The 19,339-nt window shown below is 39.8% G+C and overlaps 1 protein-coding gene across 32 annotated transcripts in view; it reads right to left on the bottom strand.

Annotated features, from left to right (window-relative positions):
- ENOX1 (ecto-NOX disulfide-thiol exchanger 1) overlaps positions 1–19,339 on the bottom strand; it is a 536,733-nt gene that overhangs the window by 317,831 nt on the left and 199,563 nt on the right. For 3 of the 32 annotated variants that reach the window (XM_023621631.2, XM_070239802.1, XM_070239814.1), the window contains exon 3: positions 12,004–12,110. The exons of the other annotated variants lie outside the window; for them this stretch is intronic. The gene's annotated coding sequence lies outside the window, so the exon portion shown is untranslated. The remainder of the gene's footprint in view (positions 1–12,003; positions 12,111–19,339) is intronic. 32 annotated transcript variants of the gene reach the window in all.

Below are 19,339 nucleotides of genomic sequence, written 5' to 3'. Positions count from 1 at the left end.
AGAGCAAGAGAACTAGAATTAGAAGTGGAGCCTGAGATGTGACTGAATTGCTGCAATCTCATGATAAAACTTCAATGGATGAGGAGTTGTTTCTATGGATGAGCAAGGAAAGTGGTTTCTTGAGACGGAATCTACTCCTGGTGAAGATGCTATGAAGATTGTTGAAATGACATCAAAGGATTTAAAACTTGGTTGATAAAGCAGTGGTAGAATTTGAAAGGACTGACTCCAATTTTGAAAGAAGTTCTACTGTGGGTAAAATGCTATCAAAGAGCATTACATGCTACAGAGAAATCACTCCTGAAAGGAAAAGTCAAATTGATGCAGCAAACTTCATTGTTATCTTATTTTCAGAAATTTCCACAGCCACCCCAACCACCAGCCTAGTCAGTCAGCAGCCATCAACATCCAGGCAAGACCCGCCGGCAGCAAAGATTACAACTTATTGAAGTCTCAGGTGATGGTTAGTATTTTTTAAGCAATAAAGTATTTCTTAAGGTACGTGCATTGTTTTTTTAGACATAATGTTATTACACACTCAATAGACTACAGTATAGTGTAAACGTAACTTTTATATGCACTGGGAAACCAAAAAATTTGTATGGCTCACTTTATTGCAACATTCACTTTATTGTGGTAGTCTGGAACTGATGCTGCAATGTCTCCGAGGTATGCTCGTATACTATATTCTTCTTCTCACAAAAGACACTATAATATAAGGTTTGGTCAGAAACCCTCAGTGGTTCAGACCAGAGTAACACTGACTCTAAAAAAATTAAAACACAAAAGTTTTGTTCTATTGCATTTTTCATGACAAAACAAAATTGAAACAGACAATCCTGGAGAAAGATAATTTGTTTTTTCCTAACACAAAACTTGAGTACCACTTCTTTCAAAAGCAGCATTCCTATTATCAAAACCATCATATTTGTAATTGAAAAGACAACCCACAAATCATTTATTGGGCCTGCATTTCATTTGGGTTTCCAAGTTTCGACCTCTCTCTCTAAAATAAAAAGATAAAGTTCTTCATGAAATTGTAAGAATACTGAGTAACAAAGTCTTTCATCTTTTTCCAGTTCTAAAAGTTATGTCAAAAAGTATCCAAAAGAGGGGCTGGCCCCGTGGCCGAGTGGTTAAGTTCATGCGCTCCGCTGCAGGCGGCCCAGTGTTTCGTTAGTTCGAATCCTGGGCGCAGACATGGCACTGCTCATCAGACCATGCTGAGGCAGCATCCCACATGCCACAACTAGAAGAACCCACAACGAAGGATACACAACTATGTACGGGGCGGGGGGGGGTGCTTTGGGGAGAAAAAGGAAAAAATAAAATCTTTAAAAAAAAAAAAAAAAGTATCCAAAAGAAAGACTGTTTTCTGACCCTTAGAGAAGCTTCATTTACTGGGGAAAAATAAATCCTGGCAGCAATCATAATCTGCAGACCCAATGAGACACTTCCCTCTTCCATATAAATGAAGCGGTATAGACGCCAGAGGCGCCTGGGATGTAAAAAGCACAGGCATGTGCGGAGGGCGAGAGGAGGGGCCACATGTGCTCTACACGGGAATGCGGAACCAGGAAGCGGTGAGGAAGGTGCAGGGTGTCAGTGCTTCTACTGTTTGCTACGGGAATGTTTCTCCCGGGGTTGAGGGATAAAGAGAGGAGAGGGAAAAAATGGAGGGATTAGGTAGAGCCTTGTTTTTCAAACATCGTGTTGTGAGCCGTTAGCGAGTGGATCATGACCAGAATTTGTTTTATTGGCTGGAATAGAAGATAGGAGAGTATATCATATGTAGTAGAGGTAACATTTCCTGAAAATATTGTTTCAGAAATATGAGTGCATTTTGTGGGAATATGTAAATGTGTGTGCACTCATTTGTCATGTAAAATGTTTTAAACTCTATGATTTGTAGCAAAAAATGAGTCACTGGGCCACAGTATTGAAGGTCCCCTACCCTCTCCTACTAACAGTCCAGGACTGCTGTGTCAAAGACCGGTTGTTCATTTTTGACTTGAGCTTCACACCTTCAAAACAAAACACTGAGTTTTCCCTTTATTCCCATTTCCAATAATGGAACAGAGGAGAAAACCTTCTAACTTTCCAAAAATTCTCTCTTATTTGTCTCATTCGATGTCATATGCTGATTCTCTATTAAACAGCTCTCAAATCCCTTAGCCATACTAGATCACAGAGCTTTTAAAGATTATGAAGGTCGTCTCTCTCCTTTATTTCTTTTGTAGACAGTCCTAAAAACTGGCATATAAGCTGGCTTTATTTAAAAATACACGCCTATCTAAATTATTGTCCAACTGAAAAAAAAAGTACAGGATGAATTGGAATCACTTCCTTGCTGCATAACCTTGGAAAATTATTCATCTTCGCTGAGCCTTAGTTTCTTTGGCTACAAATTAAAGTTAATATTATCTCCCTAACCAGATTGTTGCAAGGAGTGGAGATGATTTGTACAAAGTGTCTAACAAAAGTTAGGCATTCAATAAATGACTATTTTGAATTATAATAAAATAAGAACCCAAGCACACAACTGTTTCTTATCCTTCTCATATATAAGCAGACATCTCGTTTTCTACCTTCATGAAGAGTGTATTTCATCTCTTTTCATCCCCTGAAGGCAACACATGGCCTGACACACAGTAGATGCTTGATAAAAGTTGACAGAATTGAATTAAGGAAAGGTGCTGTTGTGTTTTCTTGATAAGAGAGTGTACACATTGCCAAAATAATTACAAAAGCCAATCTTCATGCCCACATTAGCTTGTTGATTTTTTGGACTGAGAGTGTCATCTCAACAGGAAACACACACCTCCCAAACGGCCCAACTACAAAGGGAACAAAAGTCAAGTTCCATCAGGTAAGCTTCACCTTCCCCGACAGGGATTTAACGCATCTCTCTGCTCTGGGAAGAAGCCAATAATTGAAATCACCTGCTGGTCAAGATGAGCTGAGCACTTAGACTGAGGGGAGAGGGATATTTTTGCTTATCTTCAAAAGGAAAGAACAGGCTGATAAGAAAGAACAGTCGTTTTGCTCTGAAACAAGCCCATGACAAACCATACCGAACAGAGGCCAATCCTTATTTTGTTTTCAAAACTTCCTTCTGCTCCCAACCATACACAAACATCTCACACCCCTAAACCTGCATCCACTGTTGTCCTCCAAATCCTTAGCCCGTCAGGGTGACGGGGCATCGCTGAGCGCCTGTCCGAACTGCCCTCACTGGCAGCCCTGCTCTCTTGTGACCACAGAGCTGTGTCTGTGGGAGGAGGGGGCACTGTATCTGACGATGCTTCTCTGCCATCTCAAAGGAATTCCAGCTATCATTAAAACAAAATGTCTGTGCCTCCAAATAAAACAGGCCATATGGGCCTCAGTAAACTGACAGTCATCTGTAAATGACCCCTAGGTGTACGAAGCTACTCAGTTTTCTCATCCTACCTTCTTCAAAGTAACAATGAAAATATCATTCTTACACATCTAGCCTTTCCAGCTGACCCTAGGGTGGCATTTGCTGTCTAGTCAGCCATTAAATTGCCTCACAAAAATTATCTTTTTGTCAGCTTCCTTTCTGTTTCCTCTCTTACGCACATAAATAAGAGGCCCCAGAGGAGGAGGAAATGTTAGGGTGGGGAGGGACGAAATGGAATCCTATGAATGGCCTCAGTCAGAGGCCTGGGCTGTGGGCCCCCAGTCACCGTGAAAGGTCACTGTGAAAGGTCAACTGGGGATGCTAAGGTTTCTGAGAACCTGCTTCTCTTCCTGCTTTTCTGCCAGGTGGCAGGATTACAAATTTCATAAAGCAAAGCCAAAGGTCACACGTGAAAAAATGGCAAGAAACTTTCAGGGACTTGTTGACTTTTGAAAATTGATGTCCATGCTGTGTACCAGTGTGCATGTTCCCCCGGGTAGGGGGAAAGGGCGATTGTTGTTTGTGCCTGAAAGATGTTTCAGAGGAAGGTGTCTCCTTCAAGCAAATAATACATATCTAATTGTTAGCAACCACTGTCCTCTCTCCTCCTTTACCCAATAAAACCAGCCACCTTGTCTCAGCTACAGGGACCTCTAATAGGTGTGGAGTGGCAGAGATGAGGGAGGGGGTGCTATTTCAATAGGTCAAAGTTTCCCCCATAATGGCAAGGGACAATAGAACTATTTGTTTATGTTTGATACATATATAATAATGAATCAGCTTTCTAACAGGTCTAGAAAATTCGAATGTTGACTGTTAATTGAGCCGCTATATTGCCAGATGATATTTAAGTGCTGGGAGTTGTAATAAAGTCCCCACCCTTACAGAACATTTATTCTAGCAGGAAGAGACAGAAAATAGACAAGCTAAAAAATCCTTTCAAATAGTGATAAGTGATATGAAAAAGGTAAAACATGGTTTTTGGATAGAGTGACTGGATATGGAATGGAGGTAATTTTAGGCAGGTTTAGAGAAGGGCTCTCAGAGGAGCTGGCATTCAAGCTGAAAGTTGAAGGATCAGAAGCTGCTGCCAAGCTCTGGTTCTGGTCAAGAGCATCCTAGGTAGAAGATGCAAATACCCTGTGGATGTGGAGGATAAGCTCAGCCTGTATACCCAGACCCTTGTAAACAATGGGCAAGTGGCATGAGAAGAGGTCACCGGAGTAAGAGGGCCAGATCCCACAGGGGCTTGTGGATGGTAGGAAAGAGTTCCTACATCACTCTAATAGCAAAGAGAAACCATTAGAAGGGACCTACATCAAAATAAATATCCTTTGCCACTTCACTGCATGTCTCCAGCTCACCACCTTCTAAGGTTCCATGCCTTCCAGGACTCTGCAGATGTCAAGAGCACAGAGATGCATTCCCCACACCCCCAATTTCTGCGTTTCCACTACTTGTGATTCAATCAAGATGCAACTTTGATGATAAATTGTTTACGTCTAAATAAATGTACCATTCAAGAAAAGACCTTTCAGCTGCCCTGACACTCTCACTTACCATTCTTGTATTCATAGTGACTGGAATTGCAAGAAACAGAAACCAGACGATAATCAAAACATAAATTATCCTTCTCACAACATCCCTGGGATTGACTTTCCAAGTCCCGACGTCCGATTGGAATTCTTGGAAGTGAGTGCCTTCTGTGAAGTTCTCTCTCTCAGACACGGATAAGGCAGGCTGGACCAAACTGCTTTCCTTCCCATACGTGTTGTCAACATCTCCCTTTGGACCAATCAAGGATTACTGTTTCAACAAGGCATGCAAGCGCACCATTTGTTAAGCTGGCTCAGCCCACCATTCAGTCATGGGAGAGGCAGGCCTGGCCAGTCCTCTTGCTCTGAACTGGGCCACAGTTAACAACTCCAAGAACTCCACTCTAAGTTCACAGACCAACAGGGAAATAAGACTCTTTAGGGAAGTCCGAATTTTGTTTCCATGAAGAAAAATTTCCCTAATACAATCAACCACTTTTGTCAAATTAATGTTCTTAAGTCCATATCTGCTGTGGTTTCCTTAAATGAAAACAAACCAGAGACTAAAGTAAGGAAATGAAATGGATTCCAACAGCCAGAGAGCCCATAGAAGAACACATTAACTTAATTCGTACTGCCAGATAAATGACAAGATATGTGCATAAGGGAAGCAACGTTCTTAAAAATTCATTAATGATGTGTGAAGATAAAAGTTATCTTTGATTGAAAAGGTAACTGATAAAGACATCGAAGAGGAAAAAGATCTGAAAGTGCACTTGCTAAATAATCACCAGACAAGACAAATATAGGTGGAATTTGGGTTTGTTTCAGTCTCGTATGTCCGAAGGGAATGCTTTGATTTTGAAATACTGGTGAGGAAACAACTTGGGAAATTTTACTATCGGAAATGAGTAGTTTGATTTCATGATGGGTGATCAGATATTATAAAACCATGTTTTGCCCAAATACATCCGCCTATCTTCAGATGGCTCACAAAACCTGCAGTGAGACTCAACACAAAGTCATCTTCTCAGAAGCTCCTCTGGAAAGCGGGACTCTCTGACGCCGAGATGTCGCCGCAAACCCCAGAGGACAGAGAGGTCTGAGACCCCAAATGCGGTCGGGCAGGGCAGGTGCAGACTCTAAACAGGTGTTCAGGTTTGACTTTCCCACTGCCAGGGGCATCCATTTCCAGAAACCTAAGTCCTCTCTGCCAAGAGAGTGGCTAGAGAATATAAAAAACAATATAAAATTTTATATAAAATTAATGACTTTCTATGTCTAAAATTTGGTGAAAGTCTTTTCTTTTGAGTATAGTTGGTATAAAATGCTGTTCTGAAATAAGACAATAGTTTTAGAACTGAGCTTACATTTCTGATTATCTGAACACATTAAAAGAGGAAATAAGTCTCCCTTTCGGAAGGAACAGACTTATTTGGAAACTGCCACAGTTTCTTTTTTAAGTCAAAGGTAATAAAATTTCTTAAAAGCAAAGCAATTTTTTAAAAAAAATCAAAACATTTAATTAGAACTATTCCGGTTTCAAATGACAGAAACCCAATTCAACGTAGCTAATGTAAAAAGGGGAGTTTGTTGACACACTTAACCGAAAAGTCCAAGGGATAATGAATTAAGGTACGGCTAGATCTAGGTGCTTAAATTGTCAGAAACTTTCTCCATCTCTTAATTCTGCTGCCCTCTGCGTTGGATTTATTTTTAAGCAGGTTATCCTTAACAGAGGCAAAATGACTATCAGAAATTCAAGATTTATGTTGTATCATATAACAACCTAAATTTAAAACAAAACAAAACTTCTTCCACAAGTGCAACAAATGTTTTAGGATTGGGTCTCATGAACCTGGCTTGGTTCACAGGTCATCTCTGTAGTCTGCAGGGTAAGGGAGTAATACTCTGAATGGCTGATTGACCAGCCCTGGGGGCCTACTCTCCCACCATGCAACTAGTGCAACTGGGGTGCAACTAGCACCATGTGAACACCACAGGAGAAGAAGAGATCTATTCTCAAAGAAAAACTTGAGGTGCTGTTACCAGGCAAGAAATGCACGATGCTATACAACACCAACAGATATTTACTATATAATGTCTATACTGTTCCCTCCACTTACTTGTTTCCTCCTCTTTTCTTCAAAATCCTATCAGAACTGAGTTTACATACTATCCAGCTATTCCACTTCTGGGTATTTATCCAAAGAACACGAAAACACTAATTCAAAAAGATACATGCACCCCTATGTTCACTGCAGCATTATTCATAATAGCCAAGACATGGAAGCAACCTAAGAGTGCACCAATGGATGAATGGATAAAGAAGATGTGGTTTATATATACACAATGAACTACTACTCAGCCATAAAAAGATGAAATCTTGCTATTTTTGACAAAATGGATGGACCTTAAGTCTATTATGCTAAGTGAAATAAGTCAGACGGAGAAAGACAAATAGTGTATGATTTCACTCATATGTGGAAGATAAACAAACAAACACATAGATACAGAGGACAGATTGGTGACTATCAGAGAGGAAGAGGGTGAGGGGAGAGCAAAGAGGTAAAGGGGCACACATGTATGGTGAAGAATGGCAACTAGACTTTTGGTGGTGAACACGATGTAGGTGAATATTATTTTGACAGAAGTCAAAATATAATGAGGTACACATGAAATTTATATAATGTTATAAACCAATGTAACCTCAATAAAAACAAAACAAAACTGAGTTCAGATATTCCCTCCAGCAAAAGCTCTCCCCATATTCTACTGAATTACTCACTTTAAAATCGTTAATTAAAAAAAAACAACAACAACAATCTCTCTCCAGACTCCTATCCTTTGGTTCAGGGGCCCTTTCTGGTCTTCCCACAGACACTTGTGCTCCCCTTTGTTGTTGAATTTACTACACTTTTTGAAGCTCTCTGTTTAGTTGTTCATCTTATATATAACACATTCCCAAAAGGCTTTTTATCCTTGACATCTAGGACAATCCTTGGCACAAAATAGCAAATATTTATGGAATTAGACCACTGTTGACAGAGATGGTTCTTACGTCTCACAGTATAGCAGTCAGTCCGCTGTAATATCAGTCATACCGAATTTATTCTGAAATAACAATGAAATAGTCTCTAGAAAAGCTTTCATCTTTAATGTCTCTATCTTGTAAATGGAAATTGGAAAATTCAGTAACAGAGATGCATTTTTACCTAGTCGCTAAAGCCTAAACTCAGACAACAATAGTAAAACATTAACCACTAAAGTATTTTAAAATAATCCATTAGGAAGTGCTAGTCCCTCTATTCAACCCCAAACCTAGTAAAATCACTTTAATTCATCTCTAACTCCATTTATATTTTCAGTTCATAGTCTGACTTCACAAAAATAGAAGTTTTGTGTTTCACTATGATCAAAGATACTTCATGTAAAAATAGCCTATGGAACAGCAACGCGTGCCTTTTCAGATGATGTTATTTTTAACACTGCTTAAATTCACCATTACTTGAAATACTAACTGCATAAGTACATTCTAGAGGATGTTCCTCTGCACCTTGAAAATGTATGCACTCTCTGAGCCTAATTCTCATATGTCTCCTCCTCAGTATCTGATGAAAATGAGGACTATCTCACAATAACCCAGCTCTAACAGCTCAGGTTTCAGAACCATCCACTTCAAGTTGAACTCTTGAGATCAAGGACGTAATGCTGTACTGAATCCCACATGCAGCTCCTATTGGTCCAGAAAAGACTGATACCAAGATACTAGAAGCAAGGAGAAGGGAAACTGATATTAACTCTAGAAGGTATGGTGTTGGGTATCTCACACACACGTGGAGTCCCACGATATGCAAGTTTTCATACAACATGGCATCTTTCTCCAGCGCTCATCACTGGCAATCTGGTCCACGCTGCAGGGACAGTGTGTTGTGCAGGACTTCCCAAGAGATGGTACAAGTAGGCAGAGAACCACGTTTACTGTTCTTCATGAGAAATTTAGGGTATCTGAAGAGTAGCGTCGCCTACACATCTCTCTCATCCTGTACCTGACTGCAGATAAAAGATATCTAACCCCTGCTTGAAATAAGATGCAACGCCACTGCTCAGAGACCCAGCCAGGCAGCACAAAAACCCCGAGAGGCATAAATTATTACTGGCCCTGTTTACACATGAGAAAAATGGAGGCTCAGGGAGGTTAAGTAACTTTCCCACTGTAACGTGCTCCAAAACACCAATTCTCCTCCTCCTTACAAAGACTCTGAGAGCTATCTTTAGGATACTTGTACATAGCAAAAGAGTTGCACTTTGTATTATATTAGAACGGAAGAGTTAACCGTCTTGGTCTGATAAACCTTCGAGATATTACAACAGCAATTTAAATCACCATTTTATGCTAATAAGACAAGGGTTTCATATCACCAAATATGTCTCTTAATCGTTTAAAAGTCTAGATCATAAACAACCCATATTTAGAGAGTAAATCCCTAGGGTAATCGTGTCTTATCCCAGCAAAATCCTTCAAACATTCTAATAACCCAAGAGACTTGTTTTTTTTGAGAATGTTCAGATAACTTAAAAAGACACACAATCCTAAATTTAATTTCACTTGGCTTTTAAAAATAAAATCAAAATTGGAGATGCTATCTCTTCAAGAAATGCTTTCTCAAATCCTCTTCCAAGTATAACACACCTAACACAGAACATAGCTGACATCTGTCCATGGAGAGGCCTCGAAATGGAACAATTAAATCGAGTTTGGGGGGTTATTTGTCTTCTAAAAGTTACATGACATATTTATGCTCCAGGGAGCTACGGACCTTTTAAAGCCACAAAGCATTTTTATATACCAAAAACATTTTTTAATCATAAAAGATACTTTACAATTTAGTCAAATTTGATAGTCATAGCTTTAATAAGCTGCAATAGTTGATGACTGCATTTGATAACAGGATGACTGCAAAGCTAAAGAACATTTGGTATCTTCACACCACTTAAATTGCACCTTGGCCAGCCAGGTAGCACAGTGGTTAAGTTCACATGTTCCGCTTCAGCCTCCTGGGGTTCGCTGGTTCAGATCCTGGGTACAGACTTACACACCATTCATCAAGCCACGCTGTGGCAGGCGTCCCACATATAAAATAGAGGAAGATGAACATGGATGTTAGCACAGGGCCAATCTTCCTCAGTGAAAAAAAGAGGAGGATTGGAGTGAATGTTAGCTCAGGGCTAATTGTCCTCAAAAAAAAAAAAGGTTAAATTGCACCTAATATCATGATGGCACAACTGCCCACAAAGCTGTTCTAGGCTCCTGGGGGCTACCTGACAGCTCTTTCCTTCCACGGCTACACTCGGGCCAGGGCAGGAGAGGATGGGCCCAGCACAACTGTGCGTGGGCATCAAATCAGATACGATGAGACTGTTTTTACTGAACATGTATACAGTAAGCTTAGTGTGTTTAAATTCTCTTCACAAATACTTAAATACCACCCCCCTTGCTTCTTCAGTTTAGAAGACATTTGTTCTCTAAGGAGCTGGGCTTTGTTCTTAGCCTGCCCCAGTCTCCACCTGACGCCTTGGTGCCTGAGCCATCTCCAACCTCTGCCAGGAAGGAGCAGGGACCTTTAGCCCAGCCACCCTGAGAGATTTTTTGACATTTTCCCAACCCTCTTGGAGGGTTCTAGCTTAGGAAAGAAAATGCTTAAAAAGAAAATGCTCAAGTATTTATTGACAGCCTCAACCTCACCACGGGAGACGTTCTCTGATGTCATGAAAGGGGCATGCCAGGGAGGCCACATGCCGATTGGTTTTTGAAATTCCTAGAAGCCACAGAAAAGGGCTCACCTCTGCTCTAGGAGGTAAACACCACATCATAATTTATTAACCTGGAGGCTTTTAGCTAACAAATGCGCCTTTACTATATTCCCAGAATGCTCCTCCTTTCCCTTTCATTCTGTATCTTTTTTCCTCCCTTTTTCTTTCTCATTTACACAGAATTTTAGGGTCAGAAGAGACCTCGAAGGTTAAATAATTCAACTCTTCTGGCTATACCTTCTCCTTCCTTTGTTTCTCACTGCATTTCCATGCCCCAGCTTGCTTCCTCTCATCTCCGTAACTGTTTTTCCTCCTTCCACTTCCTCTGAAGTTGCTGCTGCCTAGAGGGTAGGCACAGGTTGGATCACGGCCTCTCCTGGGTATAAACAGTAGAGTCAAGACAAGCCTGATGTAGGGTTTAGCCTATATCATAATTTAAGGTCCAGGACCAACTCACTCAAAAGAATCTACCCAAGCTCATCGTCCTTTATCTGTCTTAACTCATGAAGGTAAGACTAGGAGCTCAGTTATCTGTTAAACTAATGAATGAATAAATTATTGTTGACCCAAATAAAGAGCATATTTGGAGACTGCCATTCTCCTTTAAAATTGAAACATACCCATAGGAGAATTAAGAAAGGAACTTCACTGGTCACAGACACCTTATTATGAATTAGTTTAATGATATTATTTTTTCCTAATTTAGCCAGCCATAATAAGAGAAAAAAATGGGAGTTTGTAATGACACGGAGGAGGAGAAGGTAATTTTGGAGCCCGGGATATTTTGTAGGTGGGCAGGTGTTGGGGCTGAGGGTTGAGAGGTCCTGAAACAAAATGGGAACTTTGGGCAGTGAGATGTAACATAAGGACACCACGGGCACCTGAAGACAGGTGAGAGGGGGCACCAGGAGGTGGGAAAGGTACATAGAAATGAAAGATGGCAACAAAGTTGAACATGAATATTACTATTTGGTTTAGGATTAGAGAGCTGTAGTTACAACATCTATATACTGAATCAGGGAAACCTGCCTTGAGTGTTCTAAGAAGTCATGGCAGAAGTTAATAGCAAATGTAGGATCACCACCATTCACACCCATTTTAATTTTCAAAACAAAACAAACAAAAAGAAAAGAATGCTACCCCATAAGACAGACTGAACTTGACACTTGGCTGCCCTGATGACAAGGTGTGAAGAGAAAGTTCACACTTCACTGTGGTCAAAGCACTCACCAAGTCCTTCAAACCGGCTCACTAAAATTTATCTGCCTCCTTCCTTTGTGATGTCCTTTGTATGATTCAGTTTTGCTTCAGTTTGTGGTTTTGCAAATTGTTAGTTCCTGCAGATAATGGCAAGGAGAGGGATTAGAGGAAGTAAAGGAAAAGAACAAACAGAAAGGACGGCATAAACCAGGCACACAGCGATGTTTACTGAAGGCTCACATATTGAAGCACTCACTTGCCGTTGTTGTTGTTGTTTCCATTCCAGGCCTAGAATACTGTGAGAAAGCACAAAGTATCATTCCGAGTGCACTAACGCTACTTGGGAAAATATAAATAATTACAGGTGGCTCCTGGATAAGGAGACATTCCTTGTTATTTCCAAAGAGATTCCTTAATCTCCACCGGAGATTCCAAAGAGATTTTCCATCCCTTCCAAAATGTATATGGGATGCAAAAAGGCAGGTGTACATGAGGATCCAGCCACACGTCTAATCAGAAGGCATAAGGCAGGCAAAAACAGGAAGCAACATTACTAACTTAACAGAAGTTTGGGCTGCAATCCTATTTCTGCCTCCATTTATCTCTAAAGGAATTCATCACTGGTCCTTAGGTAATGTAAATGATAAAAAAAAAAGGTCACACCAAAAAACTGTCAGAATTAATAAAAAAATTCAGTAAAGTTATAGGATACAAAATTAACATACAAATATCAGTTGCATTTCTGCAATTACTAACTACACTAACAACAAATTATCTGAAAAAGAAATATAGAAAGCAGTCCCATTTACAATAGGATAAAAATAATAAAATACTTAGGAATAAATTTAACCAAGGAGTGAAAGATCTATATGTTGAAAATTACAGGATATTGATGAAGAAAACTGAAGAAGATACAAATAAATGGAAAGAAATCCCAAGTTCATGGATTGGAATACTTAATATTGTAAAGATGTCAATACTACCCAAAGTGATTTACAGATTTAACGCAATCCCTATTAAAATTCCAATGGCATTTTTTGCAGAAATGGAAAAATTCATCCTAAAATTCATAGGGCCCTCTGAATAATCAAAACAATCTTGAAAAAGAACAAAGGTAGAAGTCTCACACTTCCTGATTTCAAAACTTATTGTAAAGCTACAGTAATCAAAATAGCACGGTACTAGCATAAAGGCAGACATATAGACCCATAGCATAGAATAGAGAGCCCAGAAATAAACCCCTGCATATATGGTCAAATGATTTTCGACAAGGTATTTAGACCAAACAATGGGGAAAGGACAGTCTCTTCAACTAATGGTCCTGGGAAAACTGGATATTCATATGCAAAAGAATGAAACTGGACCCCATCTTACATCACTCACAAAAATTAATTAGAAATGAATTAGATTGAAGATGACTAGATTGAAGACGAATTAGAAATTAATTAGAGTGAAGACTTAAATCTAACACCCCAAACTATAAAACTACTAGGTGAAAACAGAGGGGGAAAAAAGCTCCTTGTCATTGGTCTTGGCAATTGTTTTTTAGATACGACACAAAAGCACAAGCAACAAAAGCAGAAGTAAACAAGTGGGACTACATCAAACTAAAAAGCTTCTACACAACAAATGAAACAATCAGCAAAATAAAAAGCAACCTACAGAATGGGAGAAAATACATGCAAACCATCTAACTGATAAGGGGTTAATATCCATACTGTTACTGGCTCTTAGTTAATATCAGCCCTGATACTGGTTCTCCTACAGTGGACCCAGCATATATGGGTTAAAACTAAAGGCACACACTCCCAAGTTCCCTGGTTCTTTAGTTACATCATATGTAAACATTTGTTTCTTTAACCTCTGACTCCCTGAGCTTCAAAACCAAATAGAAGTTACAAATTATTAAAGTCCAGATGGCCTCATGCTGGGCTCCCTCTAAAGTTGCGGCTAATCACAGGACCTTGAAGTTCTTTTACAGAGAAACTAATGTCCAGAGAACATCAAGAAACTGAAGCTTTCCGGGCCTACCTCCTCGGCTTCCTGACGTCAGTCTACCATCTACCATGAAAATAAACAGCCAAGGACACTCATCTGAGAAATCCTTTGTCTCCTCTGCTGGAAGTAGCCTCAGACACAGTCTGATGGGAAAATGCTGACCAAGAGGGCCACAACCCCCCTTCTCTACCTAATCTTAACGGGGAGCTAGCAATTCTTGAGGCACTAGCCCTTGCTTTGCTCGCTCTGCCTGGCAAAGTAAAGCTTTCCTTTTTCACCCAAGACTCTGTTCTCATTATTTGGATTGGCATCAGGATCAGAGACCAAACTTTCAGTAACAATACTATATGAGGAACTCATATAACTCAAAAGCAAAACAAACAATCTGATTAAAATGAGCAGGGGACTTGAATAGACATTTTTCCAAAGATGACATACGGATGGCCAACAGGTACATGAAAAGGTACTCAACATCACTAATCATCAAGGAAACGCAAATCAAAACCACAATGAGATATCACCTCATATCTGTTAAAATCACAATTATCACAAAGAAATAACAAGTGTTGGCAAGGAAGTAGAGAAAAGGAAATCCTGGTACACTCTTGGTGGGAATGTAAATTGATGTAGCCACTATGGAAAACAGTATGGAGGTGCCTCCAAAAGTTAAAAATAGAACTACCATATGATCCAGCAATCCCACTTCTGGGTATATATCTGAAGGAAATGAAATCTCTATCTCAAAGAGACATCTGTACCCCATGTTCACTGCAACATTATTCACAATAGCCAAGGCATGGAAACAAGCTAAGTGTCCGTCTATAAATGAATAGATAAAGAAAAAGTGGTGTATGTGTGTGTATATATATATATATACATATTCAGCCATAAAAAAAAGAAATCCTGCCTTTTGTGACAACATGAAAGGACTTTGAGGGTATTATGCTAAGTAAAATAAGTCAGACAGAGAAAGACAAATACTGTATGTTCTCACTTATATGTGGAATTTTAAAAAGTTGAATTCATAGAATTAGAGAATAGAATGGTGGTTGCCAGGGAGTGGCATATGGAAGAAATGGAGAGATGCTAGGTCAAAGTCTATAAGCTTCCAGCTATAAGTTGAGTAAGTTCTGGGATCTAATGTACAGCATGATGACTCCAGCTAACAATACCGTATTATATACTTGAAAGCTGTTAAGAGAGTAGATATTCAATATTATCACCACCAAAACAATTTGGAAATTATGTAGGAGATAGAGGTGTTAACTAATCTTATTGTGGTAATCATTTCACAATATATGTGTGCATCAAATGATCATATTATATACTTTAAACTTACATATATTATATGTCAATAATATTTCAATAAACCTGGGGGGAAGGGGAGAAAAAAGAATTACATATCTATAATGCTATACAATTTACGAAGTAATTGGACATTCATTGTCTCCTTGGATTTTTATAATTTTTTTGTATCGCTAGTTCCAAAATGATGAAATGGGTGCCCAGAGCATGTGCATGACCACTACAAGGACAACACATCTGGTTACAAAGCCAGGAACCAAACCTGGTCTTCTGACTTCCAGCCCAATACACTTTCTGTTACATCAGTGATGTTCTTATTTTCAAAATTGGGCTAATTATACCCTGGCAATAATTAAAACATCTAAGACATTTTGAAAACACAAAGTAGCTTTATATACAAGAAAATGATACTTGCATTTTTATCATGTCTTTCTACCCAAGAGCTCAAGTGTTAAATGATATATTCCTGTCCGTACATACCTTGAGATACTAATGCTAAAAAATGAATCTAAAATAACTCACAACCCATTAATATCCCAAAGCTTTTGTAAGTGAAAAGAAGTTAGGTCAAGGAGAGAAGGTATGGAGGAAAAATGCTATTAGTACAACATTTCCTTTGCTGTGTACTAATCATCACACAAAAGACAAGTGCCATCAGTAGCATATGTGTCCTCAACCACTGGCGTCCTCATCCCTTGCTTTTTTCTTTTTACCTAACTTTGCTAATTTCACGGTACTGTACAATACTTCTTTGTATTATTTAAAGTACTCTATTTCGACATGTTGACTTCACTAATTAGTCTATAAATACTTGACTTTTACCCACTGCTTTGGTAAGTGAGATAATTGCAGAGGAAAGGCCAAAGCATTTACGGTCAATCAGATGACGAGAAAGGGAATATGGTCTTTCAGCTGAGTAAAATGTAAAACACTGCATGGCAAAGCAGAAGCTATTAGCAGGATCAATATTCCTCCTAGTACCTTAATAAGTCATTATATCAGAGCCCTGACACTGGATGGAGAAAACCTCAGTCTACCTATACGGAAGCTTCCAAACTGGAAAATAAGATTCCATTCAAATTACAAAGACGTAACTGGTGTACAAAGGAAATGACAATTATAAAACCAGCCTCCAAATTCTGGATGTGTTAAGAGTTTCTGAATCACTAGTGCGGGAAAAAAGCAGAAGACAAAGAACACTGCTGCTCTCTGGGCTGCACATTTATAATTCGCAACTGGTAAATATGTATGAATGTGCTCCACTGCAGTTAGGGATGACAGACTGCTCTATAGAGATAGCACAGAGCAGAGAAATCAAAGTGCAGCAAGGGTCAGCGCTTACAACCTACCTCCTCCTATATTTAACAGTTTTCAATCTTCCCAAATCTCCCCTTACTTAAAATACTCTCCTTGGAGATGGTTTCCTAAAATGAAAAGTACTTGGATGCCAATAGACGTTCAAAGCAGAGCAAAAAGCGTCCCATGGTGAGCTCTAACTGTATCATGAGACATAAAAAGTAGTATTTTTTTCTAAACCCTTAACCTCCCCCATTCTCTTTGATGCTTCTCAGAAAACAAGCAGGAAATTAAAGAAAGTTACTGGGCTTAGTTGTCCAATTGTTTTAATTATAGAATTAATTATTTTTCTTTTCTAATAAGGAGCAAACCTCAAAAGAAGCATTTTGCAGTGATCAATACAGAGAACAGGAGGCTTGCCCTTAAGGACACTGTGTTTCCTTATTTATAGAGATGGTAGTGAATACAGACACTATTTTGACTCTACTACAACTTTTACTTTGTACTTACAATGTTTAATTAAATGTATTGCTTTCTTCTGAGCTCCAATCACTTTACTGTAACTCCCCCAACCCTCACAGCAAGTTAAAGCTGAGAACTAAGAGGTCACATCAAGAATTTTGTTTAGAAAGGTCAAATTTAGCTGGCAAATCAGCAAAATAAGAAGGCAAGGCTCCCAAACATCTGAAAATATTTATTCATGATTGATTCTTTCTTTCATTCAACATATATTTATCAGACACAAATATCAGACATAGGTTTGATGGTAATTACATAAAAGAAAGTTCCCAGAAGTTTCTATCCTTGAAGAGCTTGACAATCTAAGTAGACGAGTAAGGCATACGACACTTAAAAAATTAAATGGCATTACAAGATTTAAATTATATAAAATAAAAGTCGATTGTCACAAGCGCTGCATATAATTATGTGCCAAAGAAGGTCTATAGTGAGATTTGAGGAAGAAATGTCTACTGGCAGGAGTTTTCGGGGAACGGACTAGGGGAAAGGTAAATGACCTGAGCTAGACAGGATCTGAGTAGGTGAGAGAGAAAAACGACAAATATTCCAATCAAGAGGAAAAGCAAGGACATGGAGGTAAAAGCACACAGTCCAACGTGAAGCAGGAGAGGCTTCCCGTTGCAGAGCAGAGGTGGGTAAGGTAGAAAAGTCCCACCCCAATGACCGGGAAGGGCAGTGGCGGACTGCACGAGCCTCAAGGTGGGAAAGTTTTTACTGAAGACGGGAGAAGAAACGGCGAGTCAGGAGAATGTGCCTACCATCTTCAAGTCCAGGAGCATTTGGGTATAGAAATTACAAAGGAAAGATGTCCTCTATATACAAGGCAAGTTCCACTTATGGCCAGGATTCTATTAAGAAGTCTGAGGCTACCAGGAATCCAGATTATAGAAAATGGGTTTCAGAAGACCTAGGAGCAAGCCACAATTTCAGGAAAAGGGCATTTGGAGGATGGTTCTGGAAGAAGAAACTCCCTGGCAGGAACAGAAATGAGTGCACGAGGAAGGACCTCCGGTCTGGGATGGCTCCATGCTCGGAGAGGCAAACTTGGCAGAGGTGAGAAGCATGGTGGCTTTGAGTGAGCTTCTGGTTCTGAATGGAATCGGACACCCTGCACGATCAGGAGCTTCATTCAGTGCTAGAAATAGCACCTCATCTTTGACCTCCCCCATCACAGGCAAGGATGACATCCTAAGACACATTACAGTTAAACCTGCCAGGTTCCAATAGCTTAAGGAGTTAGGCTGAAAACAGAAGACATTTTGCAGCTGTAAGTAGAAAAAACAGGAATGGTGAGAAACAAGATACAGGAAGACTGTTTATTAGAAGGTTACATTTGATGGGGCCATACTGCTTACTAGAACTGATATTCTTTCACACTCACATATATCTCCTTCCTTATGAAGTTTCAGCAAATCTAGGCCCAAGATCCCACTGCAGGAAATCACAACAAAGAGAAGACTTAGAGGGGACATCCCATCCATAAGAGCTGCACCATGAGCCAATGCTGCTTAGAAGGATGCGTCTGAGGTACATCCTGAGGGCTGGGAAACCAACATGGGGCTGAGTGATCAAGAAGGCAACATCTGCTGATTTGGGTACCTCTGGGGAGAAGAGCAAAGGTCTTTGCTAGGCTTCTAGCTGGCAGCTGCCCTTTCTACTCTCCATAAGCACCTTTCTGACCACTGTTGGGTTTTCAGCCGAAAGGCCATCAGCTGTCGTTTTGATGGCGGGGCTTGACTGTTCAGAAGAATTTTGCAGTCTCCAGTGTGAGCTATTCCTCTGGGTGTCCCTGTTCAAGCAGCAGTTAATTTGAAAACAATTAGCTGGTTACTCACTTCCTTGAGGCGTAGCAAGGCTGGGTTGGCTTTCGGGCTGCACTAAGATTCCAGCACAGCACTGAAGGAGCCGGAATGTTCCCAGGATGGGTCTGGGTTTGCATGGGGGTGTCAGGATAAGTTCAGCATTCCTATCATAGATCACTGTGAACTAGTCACTGATTTCCCTTAGCTGCTCTGGCAGGCTTTCCTTTATCTGTTTTTACCTCTGTGACAAAGACACACTTCTACCTTTCAACACTAAATAGGTTGAGCAATTCATTTTTTTCAATCTTTTTTCCCCCCGCTCTCCCAGGTAAAGGGAAAACAGATCATTATGGCAAATTATAGATGGAAAATCAACAAAAGATACAAAGATTAAAGAGCAGTAGATTTTCACAAGAAAACTATCGGACTTGGTTTTTAGGTATTTT

The sequence above is a fragment of the Equus caballus genome, chromosome 17 (genome assembly GCF_041296265.1).
Source record: "Equus caballus isolate H_3958 breed thoroughbred chromosome 17, TB-T2T, whole genome shotgun sequence".
Classification (NCBI taxonomy): domain Eukaryota; kingdom Metazoa; phylum Chordata; class Mammalia; order Perissodactyla; family Equidae; genus Equus; species Equus caballus.
This window is presented reverse-complemented; position numbering and strand designations above follow the sequence as displayed.